This window comes from Mirounga angustirostris, unplaced genomic scaffold (genome assembly GCF_029215605.1).
Source record: "Mirounga angustirostris isolate CCGP_5_RB_7025 unplaced genomic scaffold, mMirAng1.0.hap1 SCAF_5, whole genome shotgun sequence".
In the NCBI taxonomy this organism is placed as follows: domain Eukaryota; kingdom Metazoa; phylum Chordata; class Mammalia; order Carnivora; family Phocidae; genus Mirounga; species Mirounga angustirostris.
In genome coordinates, this window is record NW_026991713.1 from 49,636,779 (window position 1) to 49,655,324 (window position 18,546).

Genomic DNA, 18,546 nt, shown 5'->3' on the forward strand with positions numbered 1-18,546 from the left:
AATTGAGATGCTCACTTGTTCCTAGTCTTTTGGCATAGCTTTCATTTTTATCTTCATTTCATGTTCACATCTGTACATTCTTTTAATGCTGGGGGAGGTAATTTATCTGACTCTAGAAAGCTCCTTAAAATAGATTTTAAACAGCCAAGGAATTGTTGTAATATCACTTTACCTACTTTCAGCATAAGTTTTCTCATACATTAATTGTAAATTCTATCTTTTCTAGTTTAAGGTCATTTTCCTTAGAAGCCACTAGAGATGTGCATCATTAGAATTGAGTAGCCCAGCATTTCACCATGCTACAGGTAACATTAGTCCAGCTTCTACCAGCAGTAGACTCCTTCCCCATGTTCTTCTTCTGGCCTAGAGAACTTGAAAAAATTCTTCTAGTTGTCCTTAACACCTCCTATAGTTGAAAAAATTGTCCACATTCTAATAAAGCATATCCAAGAACTGTTCTTTCTAGAAGCCCACATGAAGGGGGTAGTATTTATGGTGGCAAGAACTCATCCTCTGCTCTCAGAAGCAAGAGACAAAGGGAAGAAAATATTAGGAGTTTGCAAAAAAAAAATTAAATAGCAAATATTTAAATTATATCAAGGATACAGGAAAATAAGAACATATATTGTTGGCAGGAATATAAATTTCTTAGAAGACACATTGGTAGCATCAATCAAAATGTTTAAAAATATATCCACTTTTCCCAACATTTCTGGGAATATATCCTATAGCAGTCCTCATCCTCGTGCACAAATATATAACCATAAGTTGCCTACTTATAAGATGTGGTAGTTTTTGAGAATCATCCCCATTCTATAAACGAATGCTCTGAAAAAAGTATAAGTAGCCTCCCAACAACCACTGTCACCATCACTTGCTGCTTTTGAGATAGAGCATTATTAGCTTTGGAGGAGGGTGGCTCTGGGGATAGGAAGAGACCCCTCCCAACTCTGTTGCCTTAGTGTTGAAAAGTGGGAACTGAGAGGGCTTTCAGTCAGCCATGAGTGGACAGGTGGGGTGTGGTTGAAAATGGGCAGGACTGGAAATAAAATGTGCCAGCAAATCCATAGATACAGAGATGTTCATTGCTTATTAGTGAAGTAGCAGAAACAACCTGAAGTATCTATCAGATGAGGAATGATCACACGAATCATTCTAAGAAAGATTACAAAACTTCTAAAAAGTATGATGTAGGGCGCCTGGGTGGCTCAGTTGGTTGAGCGACTGCCTTCAGCTCAGGTCATGATCCCAGGGTCCTGGGATCGAGCCCCGCATCGGGCTCCCTGCTCAGCGGGAAGCCTGCTTCTCCCTCTCCCACTCCCCCTGCTTGTGTTCCCTCTCTCGCTGTGTCTCTCTCTGTCAAATAAATAAATAAAATCTTTAAAAAATAAAAAATAAAAATAAAAAGTATGATGTAGACCTATCGGCCATGTCATGAAGAGATCTCCAAGGCATATGTGTTATATTGAAAAGAGCAAGTTACCATTGAGTTGTCTGATCCAATTTAGGTTAAATGTTAGTGTCTGAAAAGAGAATGGAAGTTTAGACACAAATTTCGACAGTGGCTTCCTCTGAGATGAGAGGAGGAATAGAGGGAGAGTGTGGAAGGGCACCCTCAACTCAGGCTTTGCTCATATACTTATGTATATTGAACCTTATACTAAAGTGGGTAATTTTTTTAAGTACTATAATGACAAGAAGGAAAACTAGTGGATTAGAGCTACCTGGCAGAGCCATATCTCAATGCGCATACCAGACCCAACCCTACAGATGGAGACGAGAAGGACACATCTCTGCCAGCTGGCATTGCGGAGTCAACAACCTTATCATACTTCTACATGTGTCAGGAAGGTGATCTGCCAGGGAGAACAACACAAAGGTGAGGTTGCCACCATTCGTGTAAGTAGGAGAAAATAGAAGATTTGAAACAAAAACGAGCAGTGGTTTCACATATTTTAAGTCCTATAGAAAAGGGGGGTCAAGGTGTTCTCCCATGATCCCAGAGGTATAACTGGAACTTGTATGTCAGAGGTCACCAACCAGCATCATCCCATTAGATCAGGGAAGCCTCTAGATGCATTTCTTTGGCCAGCAAATACCATGAGACGGTGACTGTTGCTCTTCACTCTATTGCATGCCCACACCACACCCTACGGATCAGGTGGCACACAGCCTGTTTCATTCGTTTATTACCTCTAATTAGTACCTGCATTTGGATTTTTGAGCCCTGCTATAAGGGTAAGCTGCAGGAAGTCGGATTTGGAAACACCTTACGGTAGAACTTTGTCAGAAGTACAGAAAGGCGGTATACCTCACTGGTTAAGAAGGCTCTGGAGTTCGCCTGCCCTGTTCGAATTCCAGCCCTGCCACCTACTGCTGTGGGGACTTTGGCTGGTTGCTTAAGTGTCGTGCTTTGTATCAATTTTCCCATTGTGTGAAATGGGAGCATAATGAAGTCTAAAGAAGTTAATGCATAGAGAGCATCTATATTGGTTTTCTATTGCAGTGTAACAATATTACCACAGACTTAACAGCTTAAAAATTTCTGTGGATCAGTAATCTAGGCACAGCTCCTCTGGTCTTCTTTTTAGGGTCTCACAAACCTGCAATCAAGGTGTCAGCCAGGGCTGCAGTCTCATAAGACTTGACTGGGGAAGGATCTGCCTCCAAGTTCACACAGATTGTTGGCTGAATTCAGTTCAGAGTTTCAGTTTCTTGCTGGCTGTCAGCCAGATGTTGCCTTCAACCCCAACACAGTTGCCTACTTCCTTAACCCCAACACGGTTGCCTGCTTCCTCAAAGCCTACCAGGGCAGGAAAGTCTCCAGCAAGATGAGCACTCCAGCCGTGTGTGCAAAATCACGTACATGTTATCACATACATCCCGGCACCTTTGCCATGTCCTGTTGGTTAGATACAAGTCATAGGTCGCACCCACATTCAAGAAAAGGAGCAACACAAGGGCTCGTGATCAGGAGGAGTTAGGGATCATAGAGGACCGCACGAGAGTCTGTCTGCCACAGCATACTAAGTCAGTCTTAGTCCATATAAGGTGTTTAATAAATGTAGTTACTACTCATTGAAACTGTCTGAAGAAGACATAGGTAGCTTTCTGAGAATATTAGTTTCTCACACTGGGTATTCAGACAGGTGCTAGATGGTGTTTATAGGCACATAGTGAAGAAAACCAAATGAAAGTAGGTCTTGAACTTTAAGGTCGTCTGTAATATAATTCAGTCACCAGACAAGGTGAAGAACTGCCCTCCTCCTTCAGAGTCTCCTCCAGCATCTTCCTGGGTTCATTGCTGCTTTTCTTCTGGCATGCTATCTTTTTCATTTTCACCTGACTTCATCTGTAAAAAAAAAGGGGGGGGGGGCGGGGGGAGACTACAGCATCCTATATAATTTTCTCTGGGAATTCTGAGTAGCTTTGGTCCCTCTTCTATAATCAAGCTTTGGGGATGGGGTGGGGAGGAAAGAAAGAAATATATTTTACCTTCACTAAGATTTGTAGAATCCCAAGCCCTATTTTCAGCTTCTCTCAAAACTCTAAGCAGATTTGTGTATACTGCACAATAAAGGCCATATAACATTACCGGGTGTTTCCCAGAAGAGGGAGAGATGATAGATTGGATTTCTGGGTTCTCTCTAGATCTTGCGGCTGACAAACAAGGGCTTTTACCTGTCTGATTCATTCCCCAGCTCAATCACATGCCTCTCCTATTTGTAGAGAAGGCTTGGTAAACATGAACTTCTGTGTGGTAGCCCAGCTTTGGAAGGGAAAGAATAAAGCAATTCCATTGTGATAGCACAGAATTCAGAAATGTGTTTTTTATGCCTGAGAAGTTACTGATTTAAGACATATCTAGCCTTGGATGTTGATTTCATTAGTGCATCTACCAGCCCTATTTCTGCACCTAGCCTCTGAAAAATGAAGTAACTGAAGAACCTGTATGTGCCACACATGCAAACATCAAAATACACCCCGAGTCATGCCCACACTGACTCCTGACCCTGTTGCGCTGGGGAGAGTAGATGGGAATGACTGAGGCACTCCACAGCCATGCTAGTAACTAAATATTAGAAATACAATAACCATAAAGCATCCCTGTTATTTCCTTAATTTAAGCGATTTCCCAGGAGAGTGTTGAGGTGTTAATTGCTTCTGCGCTGCTTTAGTTGATAGATATGTCCTTTTTCACCTGGGTAAGAGAAGCAATTATTGTAATGCTCTCCTGGGCTTGGTGAGATATTCTTTCATGGATTTTAAAGGCGTTGGTAGGGCATTGTGCTTTTAAAAAGAAGCTGTCCTTTGCTCTGTTCATACTTGATAACATGGGTGGGTATTGTATTCAGACCACATGATGAACCTGTTAAAGGAAAGTATGTAATGGGGAAAAAAAAGAGAATAGTGATTTTTTTTTCTAGGAAAAAATCCAGATTTCAGATATAAGAAAGATATGTTTGTATGTGTATATATATATCACTGAGTTGAACAAAAATTAAAACAATAAAAAAAGAGTAAGCCTTTTTTTTTTTTTTAGATACTCAGCAGGGCATATTTCTCATGAATTTCAACACAAAGTTATTATTTTCTGGAACTGGTGTGGCCTTCCAAATGAGGATTTGACAGGTCACTAACTTAATACAAATCAGTAAATATTCTTTTATCTGCTGTGTGAAAGTGACTTTCACAATCCATTTGAACCATAATTTGTTCTGATGTTTCATATTTACATTCAAGAAGAAAAAGAAAAATAGTCTTTTTTTATTAGAATTTGGAACTTTTTTTAATAGGGTTTTTTTTTTTTTAAGATTTTATTTATTTGACAGAGAGAGAGACAGCGAGAGCAGGAACACAAGCAGGGGGAGTGGGAGAGGGAGAAACAGTCTTCCCATGGAGCAGAGAGCGCGATGCGGGGCTCGATCCCAGGACTCTGGGATCATGACCTGAGCCGAAGGCAGCTGCCTAACGGCTAAGCCACCCAGATGCCCCTTGGAACTTTTTTTTTTTGATAAGTGCCACTTGGGCGAATTGTCAAGCCGAGAGAGCCCAAGTGAAGCAAAATGATGTACTGAAAGAACATTGAATTTAGGATTAGAGTACCTGGTTTTAAGTTCTAGCAAATGATTTGCCTGATATAGTGTCCTTAGGCAAGTCATCTAACCTTGGAAACCTTCAGTGTTTTCATCCTTAAGATCCTGGGTTTCCATGAGAATCAAATGAGAAAATGCATGTGCCTCTCTTAAAGAAGCTCTATTCAGGTGTAAGGTGGGGTTACTAGAGGAATATCTAGGTTTTGTGGCACCTGAAGCTTTTACAATTGTGGGGGAGGCAGCTCTTCAAGAAAAGAACTCAAAAATACCTTTTTCAAATTGTACAAAACCATGTGACCATGTGAACATAATGAACCAGTTGCAAATATTTTTCAAGCAGTTGTCTCGTAATTAGCCCCGGACTAGAACCCTTACCCTTTGTTTCGCTAATTATTACTAATCATATTTGTTATGACTTTTAATTGTTTAGGACCTGTATTTCTTACTAGAATATAAATTCTTTGAGGGCAGGGGCTAAGTCTATCTTGTTTACTGCTAGATAGCAAAGTGCTGAGCATTTAGCAAATTATCAATAACTATTCAATTGAAAGATGGAGGGAGGGAGAGAGGGAGGGACAGAAAGGACTAAAACATTTCATATTCAGAGTGAAACTACAAAATAGTTGGGTAAGGTTGTGTTCCCTACGGTGATGGAAGTACTAATACAGAGGACTGAACAGAGAGGAAATCTCAATGACTGCGGTTTGTCTGTGCATTCCCTGCTGCTCACCCTAATGGGAAACTTTTACTTTGGGACAAGAATATAGTTGTTTCCCATGTGGGGCAGAAGAAGAGTCGGACCAGGAGAGGGGCTAGGAGAGAAGTCTCCTGTCCTTATCACGGCGGGGGGGGGGGGGGGGCGGGAGTCAAAGGTAGAATGTGGGAGCTGTCCTTGATGTGGGCAGCACAGCCTCCTCCTGTTCTGAATTCCAGTGAGGTCTCAAGAGGGTTCCAATAAAACTCAAACTCACTGCAGCCTGCTGCCCGGCTTCTCCATGGAGAGTTGACATGGTTCCCTTGATGCCTTGCCTTTTGGTTGTCTGCAGTGAGGACACTATTAGTTTTCCATCTGTTCCTTTATTTGAAACGGATCAAGTCTCATAAAACAAGAGAAAGTCAAATAAATGCCTATGACATCTCCCACAACATGAGAGGGACTAGTTCACTGCCTTACTGTTACTCTGGTGGCTTGGAGTCTGCCTGGGGATGGCCTTATTTTTCAGCTCTTTTCTCGGTAGCATTTCATTACATTCTTGTGTCCGTTGTTTAGCAATTACTTTGTGATGAGTCTGAACATCTATAGCATTCAGTTATATGAGGATGCAGTTTTCATGTACCCAAAACAGGTACAAAGTTCTGCATAACAAACTAATTTTTAAATTTCAGTTTCCTAATCTGTAAAATGGGAGTGTTATCCTCTTCACAGAGTTGTTCTAAAGGTTAAATATGATCGTGGATGTGAGAACATTTTGAAAAGTATTAACTGCTCTAAAAAAGGATGAATAATCTTCAAAGGTATCAGAATATTACCTTATTTTAATTTCTCTATTCAGTCAGGCCGTCTACCTCCATGATGGACTCATGGGTACTTAGGTATCCATGGAAGGAGGAAGCCAAGCAAGCAGAGCTCTCAGTCCACTTTGCCCTGATTATTTAAGAAGTCTGATTTCTTACTGAAGTTTATCATCCACCCATTTCCTTTTCACACGAATAAGACCCCAAGCATTGTCCTTCCAGTTATCTTTGAAGAAGCAGTGGTGCCTGAGCAGCAGTTAGCCCTCCATCCTGGGAACTAGCTAAACTGCTTAACCCCCTGATGACTAGCTTCACCTGACATCTGTCTGTCCCAGTGTCTTCCTTCCCTCCCAGAGTGCTTCTTTCTTATCACCCCTTGGCTGAACAAGACCTATCTCTCATCCCTTTTGTTCAACTGGACTCCCAGACCAGACCATTGGATCATTCTAATCCAATCCTACACAGTAGCTCTGGCTTTTTATATCTAAATAGTTCTTCAACTTCAAACACTGGCCAAAAGGATATCCAGAAAGACATGCAAAAACCCAACAATATCTCATTAATCTGTCAAGCAATTTTTGATACCTCTATTTCTCCAATTATAAGATGGAAATGATAGTAATACCACAAGTAAATCACCTAAAGGATGAACTTAAACCTCTACCTACACATCTGTAGGCTGCAGGAGACTTTCCCAGGACCACAGGTTGAACTGTTACTCTTCAGGCTCCCCGGCCATGCTGCGGACCAAACACACTTATTTGAAATTATTAGTATAAACATCTGTCCCTTAGACATGTAGAATGTGAGCTGCAAAAGGTAGAGGCAGTGATTATTGGTCGTTTAAATGCTAGAGCTCAAAAATATTTTTGAACCAAAATGGTCCACAGGTAGCTCTAAGAATGCAGTTAACTTCTCTAGGAAACCATTGAAGATCAAAATAATTTCAAAATTAGCTGTGCCAATTGTTTAAGATTAACTTGTAGAATCTAGTTTTCAATTGTGTCAACAACTTTGAAAATGTGATTATAACCACCTACAAGTGAAAAGTCACAGATGGAGAGCTTTCCCAAAGAAAAATTGTCTGGGGCTCTTTTTTTTTTTTTTAATTTTTAAAATTTTTTTTTTTTTTAAGATTTTATTTATTTGTGAGAGAGACAATGAGAGACAGAGAGCATGAGAGGGAGGAGGGTCAGAGAGAGAAGCAGACTCCCCGCCGAGCAGGGAGCCCGATGCGGGGCTCGATCCTGGGACTCCAGGATCATGACCTGAGCCGAAGGCAGTCGCTCAACCAACTGAGCCACCCAGGCGCCCTGTCTGGGGCTCTTAAGACAAGTGTAATCACTGGATTCTCTGCATAGTGCCTTTTGCTGGTCCTTATGGATTTTCAGATATAAATATCTACAACACAGGCCATCCTGTTCAGGAAGAGGGGAAGTTTCACTGAGGTGAGTCACTTCCTGTTTCTGATATCTTGGATATGGTTTCATTTTGATTATTAAATGACCACATAGGAACATATGAATGATAGGTTTGGGCATTATTTGCTATTTCATGACCCCTACCTGATATGTGAACAGATTATAAAATATCAGCCTAGCAGCAGATGTTCTTTGATTTTCACATTGCTCAAATCTGATGTGACTTAAGATCCTCATGGTTTCTTAAGTACAGGGATCTGGTCAAGAGTGCCCATGAATTCCCCTGAAATTATATACAAAACTCTGGGGAGGGAGCCCTTGGCTATCACTAGATTCTCAAAGGAATATATGACTCAACAAATGGTTAAATACCACTGCTAATTGTTTTGTCTTCTATTCATAACAATCAAAAACAGTAGAAGATTGGTAATCTGCATACCTGGAATATTTTAAGATCCTGGTAATAATAATAATAATAATAATAATAATAATAATACTATGACTAACATTTATATTGAATACTTAATATGTGGAAGGTGCTATAATAAATACAATAATAATTAATATATATTAATGTAATAAATATATATTATATCATGTGCCACAATATGTGGCATATTGTGCTATATGTGGCAACATGTGCTATAATAAATATAATAATAAATATATATTAATATAATAAATATATATTATACCATGTGCCACATACTATATATGTGGCAGGTACTATAATAAGGTAACTTAATAAATTCCTTACAAGAATTTTATCAGTTAATTTTCATAAGACACTAAGGGTAGGTACTCTTATTACCCCTATTTTGGAGATAAGGAAACTAAGACCCAGAAAAATTAAATAATTTATTAATAAGTTGTGACACTGGAAAACTTAATACCAAATTTTGACAATTAAATCATTGTTTTTGCCCACAGTGAATATCATACTCAATGGGGAAAAACTGAGAGCTTTTCCCCTAAGGTCAGGAACATGGCAGGGATGTCCACTATCACCACTGCTATTCAACATAGTATTAGAAGTCCTAGCCTCAGCAATCAGACAACAAAAAGAAGTAAAAGGCATCCAAATCAGCAAAGAAGAAGTCAAACTCTCACTCTTTGCAGATGATATGATACTTCATGTGAAAAACCCAAAAGACTCCACCCCAAAACTGCTAGAACTCATACAGGAATTCAGTAAAGTGGCAGGATATAAAATCAATGCACAGAAATCAGTTGCATTTCTGTACACCAACAACAAGACAGAAGAAAGAGAAATTAGGAGTCGATCCCATTTACAATTGCACCCAAAACCATAAGATACCTAGGAATAAATCTAACCAAAGAGGCAAAGAATCTGTACTCAGAGAACTATAGAAGACTCATGAAAGAAATTGAGGAAAACACAAAGAAATGGAAAAATGTTCCATGTCCATGGATTGGAAGAATAAATATTGTGAAAATGTCTATGCTACCTAGAGCAATCTACACATTTAATGCAATCCCTATAAAAATACCATCAACTTTTTTCAAAGAAATGGAACAAATAATCCTAAAATTTGTATGGAACCAGAAAAGACCCCGAATAGCCAGAGGAATGTTGAAAAAGAAAAGCAAAGCTGGCGGCATCACAATTCCAGACTTCAAGCTCTATTACAAAGCTGTAATCATCAAGACAATATGGTACTGGCACAAAAACAGACACATAGATCAATGGAACAGAATAGAGAGCCCAGAAATGCACCCTCAACTCTATGGACAACTAATCTTTGACAAAGCAGGAAAGAATGTCCAATGGTAAAAAGACAGTCTCTTCAACAAATGGTGTTGGGAAAATTGGACAGCCACATGCAGAAGAATGAAACTGGACCATTTCCTTATACCACACACAAAAATAGACTCCAAATGGTTGAAAGACCTAAATGTGAGACAGGAGTCCATCAAAATCCTAAAGGAGAACACAGGCAGCAACCTCTTTGACCTCAGCCGCAGCAACTTCTTCCTAGAAACATCGCCAAAGGCAAGGGAAGCAAGGGCAAAAATGAACTATTGGGACTTCATCAAGATAAAAAGCTTTTGCACAGCAAAGGAAACAGTCAACAAAACCAAAAGACAACTGACAGAATGGGAGAAGATATTTGCAAATGACATATCAGATAAAGGGCTAGTATTCAAAATCTATAAAGACCTTATCAAACTCAACACCCAAAGAACAACAAATCCAATTAAGAAGTGGGCAGAAGACATGAACAGACATTTCTGCAAAGAAGACATCCAAATGTCCAACAGACACACGAAAAAGTGCTCAACATCACTTGGCATCAGGGAAATCAAATCAAAACCTCAATGAGATACCACCTCACACCAGTCAGAATGGCTAAAATTAACAAGTCAAGAAACAACAGATGTTGGCGGGGATGCGGAGAAAGGGGAACCCTCCTACACTATTGGTGGGAATGTGCAAACACTCTGGAAAACAGTATGGAGGTTCCTCAAAAAGTTGAAAATAGAGCTATCCTACTACCCAGCAATTGCACTCCTGGGTATTTATCCCAAAGATATAAATGTAGTGATCCAAAGGGGCACATGCACCCCATTGTTTATAGCAGCAATGTCCACAATAGCCAAACTATGGAAAGAGCCAAGATGTCCATCAACAGATGAATGGATAAAGAAGATGTATATATATACAATGGAATATTATGCAGCCATCAAAAAGAAAATGAAATCTTGCCATTTGCAACGACGTGGATGGAACTAGAGGGTATTATGCTAAGCGAAATAAGTCAATCAGAGAAAGATAAGTATCATATGGTCTCACTGATATGAGGATTTTGAGAAACAAGACAGAGGATCATAGGGGAAGGGAGGGAAAAATGAAACAAGACAAAACCGAGAGGGAGACAAACCAAAAGAGACTCTTAATCTCAGGAAACAAACTGAAGGTTGCTGGAGTGGAGAGGGGTGGGAGGGATGGGGTGGCTGGGTGATAAACATTGGGGAGGGTATGTACTATGGTGAGCACTATGAATTGTGTAAGACTGATGAATCACAGACCTGTACTCCTGAAATAAATAATACATTATATGTTAATAAAATTTTTTTTAAATCATTGTTTTTGAAAAAGTGGGAAACTGAAAGAATTGTAGTTTTGCCATGTTTTAAAATCAGTGATACTTTTTCTCGATGCTTTAAGAGACATACCGTATCTGAATCAGCACTAGAATCCACATCTCAGCTTTATCTATTTTTAAATCCTGATCTATTTATCACATACTTTCAGGGGGCTCAGGTTTTTATATTCGGTACTGCATATTTATGTATTCCCTTTCTCTTGAGGTGCTCTAAGAAACATATGGATATTAATCCAGCCATCCCTATCACTGTGTAAGATAAATACCAATCATAATTTTGTTTCACATGAATATTTGTGCTGGGTAATATTTATGTGCTGTACATCCCTACCACTAAACTACGCTCAGATTCCCAGGGGATGAGAGAAGTTCAGGTACATCCTTCATGTCACTACACAAAGGTGGAAAGTGCCAGAAGACCTTTCTCTGCAGGTCTGGGTGGCAAGAACTGAGACTGAAAATACAGCCATTCATCACAGAAACCCAGCTTTGATCCCAGCAGCTTTGCTGAACCAGGGGTTGTTAGGAGGAACTTGAAGTGAGTATTGGAAAAAGCATCTGCTTATTTCCTGAGGGGGATAAACTTCCTAGTGGCACCACTAAAAGTAATATACAGATAAAACTGTAATGTAAGCAATAATATTCTCTCCAAAAGTAATACACAGATCCAGCTATAGTATTCTGGTGTGGGCCTCAGTCCCCCTCACTAAAGAAATGGTAAAAATAATAATAATGATGATGATGATCAACCAAGTAAGCTTAGGGAAATAACCCTGTCTACTGCTATTCAAATTCTGCTCCTTTATCATTTTTGCTTCTGCACCATCCAACAATAATTCTGTTCACTGCAAGCCAATGCTCATCGCCTAGTTGTAATTCCCTCTGTTGGGACTGATGTGCTCATTCATTCAGCAGTTACCAGGAATACCTACTAATATGCCAGGTACCATTCTAGGCACTAGAGATGCAGAGGGGGTAAAAAACACTATCACTAGTGTTGGGAAATTTGTGACTTATACTGTAGAGTTTTCAATAGTATTTCCATTTCACTGTTTGTGATATCTTTTTAAAAATCTATGTAGTTAATGGAACTTCAAGAAGTAAAGAGTTTCACCAATGCTTCTTTTGCTGTATGTGCCTATGGTGGTTGCTTTTAAAATGTACTTTCTCTTTTTATGTTATGGCTATAGGGTGAGGGTCTTACAGACCACTTACTTTGTTTAAGGTATGATGAAAACTATCCTAGCACTAGGTTTCTCCTCTGGTATTTAAATCACATTTTGCTTCTCTCTATATGATATTATATCATGTGACTGCCCCCTCTCCATTGAAGCACAACAACACAAACTTACTCTCATTTTCCAGATTCCCTTTCTTAGTGACAGACATCAGTATCCCCCAATCAAACGAATTTGAATCCTTGAGGTCCTCTTGCCCCTCACAGTTCCTCACTCCCCACACACTGATTTGTCTCTAACTCAGGGCAGTTCTTCCTCAATACATCTGGAATCCATATCATCCATATAGCTATTGATGGATTTCAGTCTCTCACATGTTGCCCACCTGTCCCTAAAAACCCACCCTACCCTTATTGCTTTGGCATCTGTCTACATTCTAGTTCTTAGCCTCCCTTACAGTTAGGTGTGGACATGGAATGAGTTCTTGCCACTGGAATGTGAACGGAAGCAGGCCAGAGTGGCTTTTAAGAAAATTCTTTTACCCCTTCCCCCAGATGAATGAAGACAGGTTAAAGTCTTAGGGCAGAAGTTTCCAAACTTTCTCAGTAATTTTTTTACAGGAGCTCTAGGTCAAATGAAATATCAATAGTTCCATTTATTAAGTAGCTAAGTCCAAACAACTTAGTACATATTGTATCCTAACCACTTACTAGCAATTTGAAAAAAAATAATAACATATAAATTGAAAGAATCAGAAGTACTTAGTAATGGTATGTGTGTGTTTGCTGGGCACTGCACAACTTTCTCAAACTTTCAAATCAAATTAAACATTGACAGCCTTATTTCCTGTTCCACATTTATTTTCACATGGAACTCCCTTTTGTTAAAACTCAAAACTGAACTTCGGAAGGATAGGACATCAACAAAAGCAATGTAGTATTATCCAATGTTGAGTAAAACTACTTCCAGCTAGTAGGTGGTGTTGTGTCCAAAAGATATCAAGAATGGCTCTATGTTCCTCAAAAATTTAAAATAGTCCATGGTGGTCCTGTGAGTTCATTAGGGAACTTTGAGGCATCTTAGTGCATAGTTTAGAAACCAGAGCCCTAGAAGATGACAGAGTCATAAAATGGAACAAAGCATAGATTCCTGAACCATTATGTGGAGAAGAGCTGGATGCTGATCAGGAACACTCACCTTGGAGTTGTATATGAGCAGAATAAACTTCTGTTGTGGTTGAGCAAATTATTCATTTTTTTATTTGTTGTCACAACAAAGTCTATCTTATATTATTTTACTGCAGCGGCTTGTAATGGTTCTCCTTGACCCAAGTCTAATAACTTTCTCCCCAACACTTCATGCCATCATTACCAAGTCCACTGCTTTACACTAATAACGGGCTTACCTTTCCTAAAACTTAAATCTGAGTACTTCCTTTGTTTGCTTCCCAGTCTGTTTTCTACCAACCTTTCCTCATGCACCAAACTCTAAATCAATCTTTCTTGACTACATGTTAGAATCACCTGGAGAGCTTTAAAAAAATACCTATGCCCAGTTCCCCACCTGCAAGGATTTTCATCTAATTGAAATGGACCAATTCCTTGAAAAGCACAAACTACCACAACTCACCACAATGTGACATAGTTAATGTATATAGTCCTGTAACTATTAAGGAAATTGAATTTGTGATTTAAAACCTCCAAAAGAGAAAAAGTTCAGATTCAAATGGCTTCATTGAAAAATTACATCAAATGTTTAAAAAGAATAAACACCAATTCTGTATAATCTCTTCCAGAAAATAGAAAAGGAAGGAATGTATTCTCCAATTCATGTTATGAAGCTAGTATTATTACCCTGATACCAAAACCAAAGATAGTACAGAAAGAAACTGCACACTATATCCCTCATGAATATAGATGCAAAGAAAATCCTTATCAAAATATTAGCAATAGAATCCATCAATGTATAAAAATAATTATATATAATGAACAAGGGGGATTTATTTCACGGTTGCAAGATTGGTTTAATATTAGAAAACCAGTGTAAGCCACTACATTATCACTTGAAAGAAGAAAAATCACATAATCACATCAACTAATCAATGCAAAAAATTTGACAATATTCATACTCATCATGATAAAAACTCTCAGAAAAATAGAAGTAGAGGGGAACTTCCTCATCTTGATGAAGAGTATCTACAGAACCCTACAGCTAACACAATACTTAATGTCTTTCCCCTAAGATAGGGAAGAAGGCAAGGCTACCCACTCTCACCACTCATTCAACATTGTGCTGGAATTTCAATTAGCAATAATCGCGCCTCGGATAAACCTCATTGGCTATGATACTGCCACTGCGCAAAGCTGTGTGCTGGAATTTCTAACTCATGCTTTAGGCTAGGAAGGAAAATAAAAGGCATACAGACTGGAAACAAATAAAACTGTCCTTTTTTGCTGATGACATGCTGGTCTACATAGAAAACTCTAAGGAATCCACAAAAAAAAAACAAAAACAAAACCTCCTTGAACTATTAAGTGAGTTCAGCAAGGCCACAAGATACAAAATAAATATACAAAAATCAATTGTATATGTATATACTAGCAATGAATGTATGTACATCAAAATTAATAACATAATAGCCCAGTGATGGGTATCAAGGAGGGCACGTACTGCATGGAGCACTGGGTGTTATACGAAAACAATGAATCATGGAACACTACATCAAAAACTAATGATGTATGGTGACTAACATAACATAATAAAATTAAATTGAATTTAAAAAATAGTTAATAACATAATACCATTTGCAGTTGTTTCCCCCAAAATGAAATATTTAGGTGTAAAACTAATAAAGCATGTATAGGACTTGTATGCTGAAAACTACGTGGTGCTGATGAATGAATCAAAGAAGGTCTGTGTAACTGGAGAGACATAACATGTTCATGGATTTGAAGACTCAACATAGTAAAGATGTCTATTCTTTCCAAATTGGCATACAGTCTTAATGCAGGTCCTATAAAAATCCCAGGAAAAGCTTTTGTAGATAAAGACAATAATATTCCAAAATGTATATGGAAAGGCAAAGAATAATTGAAATAATTTTTTTAAAAGATTTTATTTATTTATTCATGAGAGACAGAGAGACAGAGAGAGAGAGAGAGACAGAGGCAGAGGGAGAAGCAGGCTCCCCGCGGAGCAGGGCCCGATGCGGGACTCGATCCAGGGACTCCAGGATCATGACCTGAGCCGAAGGCAGTCGCTTAACCAACTGAGCCACCCAGGCGCCCGAAATAATTTTTTAAAAAAAACAATAAAGAGGGAGGAATCAGCCCACCCAATGTCAAGACTTGTTATGTAGATACAGTAATAAGAACTGTGTGGTATCTGTGGAGGGATAAATACATCAGTGGAACAAAATAAAGAATAAATAATCTGGAAATTGACAAACATAGTGCATATTGTATCCTAACCACTTACTAGCAATTCGAAAAAAAAATAATAAAATAACACACATAAATTGAAAGAATCAGAAGTACTTAGAAATGGTATATAAAATAATTGATTTTTGAAAAGGTGCAAAAGCAATTCATGGAGAAAAGATAGCTTATTCAACAAATGGTATTGGAGCAATTGGTCATCTATAGACCTTTGCCCTCAAAAAATATATGAATTTTTTACTAAGTCTTACACTTTATATAAAATTTAACTCAAAATGGATCATGGACTTAAATGTAAACCAAAATATAGAACTTTAGAAACTATAGAAGAAAGTTAAGAGAAAATTTTCAGAATCTAGGGCTCAGAGTTCTTAGACTTGACAACAGCATGACCCATAAAAGGAAAAATTGACTAGTTAGACTTCATCAAAATTAAAAAATATTTGTTTTGCAGAAGACCTTGTTAAAAGAATGAGAAGAAAATCTACAGACTGGGAGAAAATATTTGCAAACGTCATAATCAACAAGGGATTAGTATCTCAAATGTATAAGCAGTTCTCAAAACTCAATGGTGAAAAAGCTTGCAAGCTAAAGAAAATAGGCAAAAGACATAAAGAGACATTTCACCAAAGAGGATACGCAGATGGCAAATAAGTACACACACAAAAAAATGTTCAACATTTCCCATTAGGGAAATGACTCAAGTTATGCAAAAATTAAAACCATAATTAGATATTACTAACATACCTATCAGTATGGCTAACATCAAGTACTGGACAGGATGTAGAAGAACTAAATCATTCATACACTGCTGGTGGGGATATAAAATGGTTTGGCTATCTTGGAAAACAATTTATCAATTTATTAGAAAATTAAATATGAGGGGGGGGAAATCAGAGGGGGAGATGAACCATGAGAGACTATGGACTCTGGGAAACAAACTGAGGGTTTCAGAGGGGAAAGGGGTGGAGGGATGGGTTAGCCCCGTGATGGGAATATATTGCAATGAGCACTGGGTGTTATACGCAAATAACGAATCATGGAACACTACATCAAAAACTAATGAAGTACTGTATGGTGACTAACATAACAGAATAAAAATTAATTAATTAATTAATTAATTAATTAATTTAAAAAAGAAAAGTAAATATGGAACTATCATATTACCCAGCACTTGTACTCCTGGACAGTTATTCCAGAGAAATGAATAATTATGTTCACACAAAAACCTGTGCATGAATGTTTATAGTAGCTTTATTCATAATAGTCCCAAACAAGAAACAACCAACACATGTTTCAACAGGTAAATGGGTAAGCAGACTGTGGTATATCTATGCCATGGACTACTACTCAGCAATAAAAAGAAACAAACTATTTCTACAGTATAGAAAATTATACGGAATGTAAAAAGTCAACCACAAAGGTTTCACACTGTATGATTCAATTTATTTAACATTCTTTAAATGAGAAAGTTATAAGCATAGAGAATAGGTTAGGGTTTGCCAGGGGTTAAGGAAGGTGTCAGGGGAGGAGAGAAGCAGGTGTGGCTATAAAGGGTAATATGAGGGAATTTGTTATATTGTATCTTGACAGCAACAATGTCAATATCCTGCTTGTGATATTGTATTACAGTTTCACATGATGTTACCACAGGGGAAAACAAGATAAAGGGTATACAGGATCTCTCTATAATATTTCCTAGAACTGCATGAGAATCTACAATTATCTCAAAATTAAAAGTTTAATTTTAAAAATTCCCCTCAGGGGGTATTCTGATGGTTTGTTCTGGGATGGGCCCCAGGCATTGGTATTTGAAAAGCTCCCAGGTGATTCTAACATGCAGCCAGATTGACAAAGTGCAAATTGAACTGATGGATATCCTCTCCCCAGAACCCATGTAATCACCTACCATTTACTGTTACTGTGCCTCTAACACTTTCCCTTCTCCATTCGCTGCACTGAGGCTGTCTTCAAGATAGCTCAGGGATAACTCTTCCAAGGAGCCATCCAGAGCACTACTTGTCCAGTCTGATTAAGGGTCCTCCCAGGTTGTACCATGACAGTCCTTTATCTACTTTTATCATAGCCCTTATTACCCTTTGTTATCATCCCTTTTTGTCTCTCTCCCTACTTTCAGCAACTATTGGAATTGTCTGCTTTGTGATTCCCTGTTAATTTAGTCCCTGAATTTTAGGGACCTGCCAAAAATTAGAGTTAACTGTCCTTTTTTTGGTCTAAGCCTAATTATATATATATATTTTTTAAATAAGCCATGAAGCAAGAATGTCCAGACACCAGGAGTTTTACAGAACAAAATATGATTCTTATGCCATACCTTTATTTTTGCAAATCAGTATTACAAAACACTAAGATGGTCTAATAATGGGTCCTGAATGTCCTATGTCTGTGCTACTTCTTTTCTTTTTTTTCTTTTCTCCCTTCCTCCCCCTTTCTCTCTTCTTTCTTCCTTCTTCCCTTCCTTTCTTTCTTTCTGTTGTTTGTTCTTTCATTCATTCTTTCTTTTTCTCCTTTGGTAAAGCCAAGAAGATCCAAACTCTGACCAGTGTCTGGAAGGCAGACACAAAGGCTTTGCCAGACTTCCCACTCCAGGCTCATGGTTCCAGTGCATCTGGGGAGATATAATTAGTAGCGTAACATCCAGTCATGACTCCAATACCTCATTCAGGTTGGCATCATGGACAGGCTCTCTATATTCTTTCATAGCATCAAAGGTATACTTTGGGACCACAGTTTTTCACAGAATCTTTGCA

The 18,546-nt window shown here is 38.4% G+C and overlaps 1 protein-coding gene and 1 pseudogene across 10 annotated transcripts in view; one reads left to right on the forward strand and one right to left on the reverse strand.

Annotated features, from left to right (window-relative positions):
• GRIP1 (glutamate receptor interacting protein 1) overlaps positions 1–18,546 on the forward strand; it is a 661,409-nt gene that overhangs the window by 483,833 nt on the left and 159,030 nt on the right. The gene's annotated exons all lie outside the window — the stretch shown is intronic.
• LOC123845027 (U4 spliceosomal RNA) lies at positions 14,632–14,703 on the reverse strand (annotated as a pseudogene).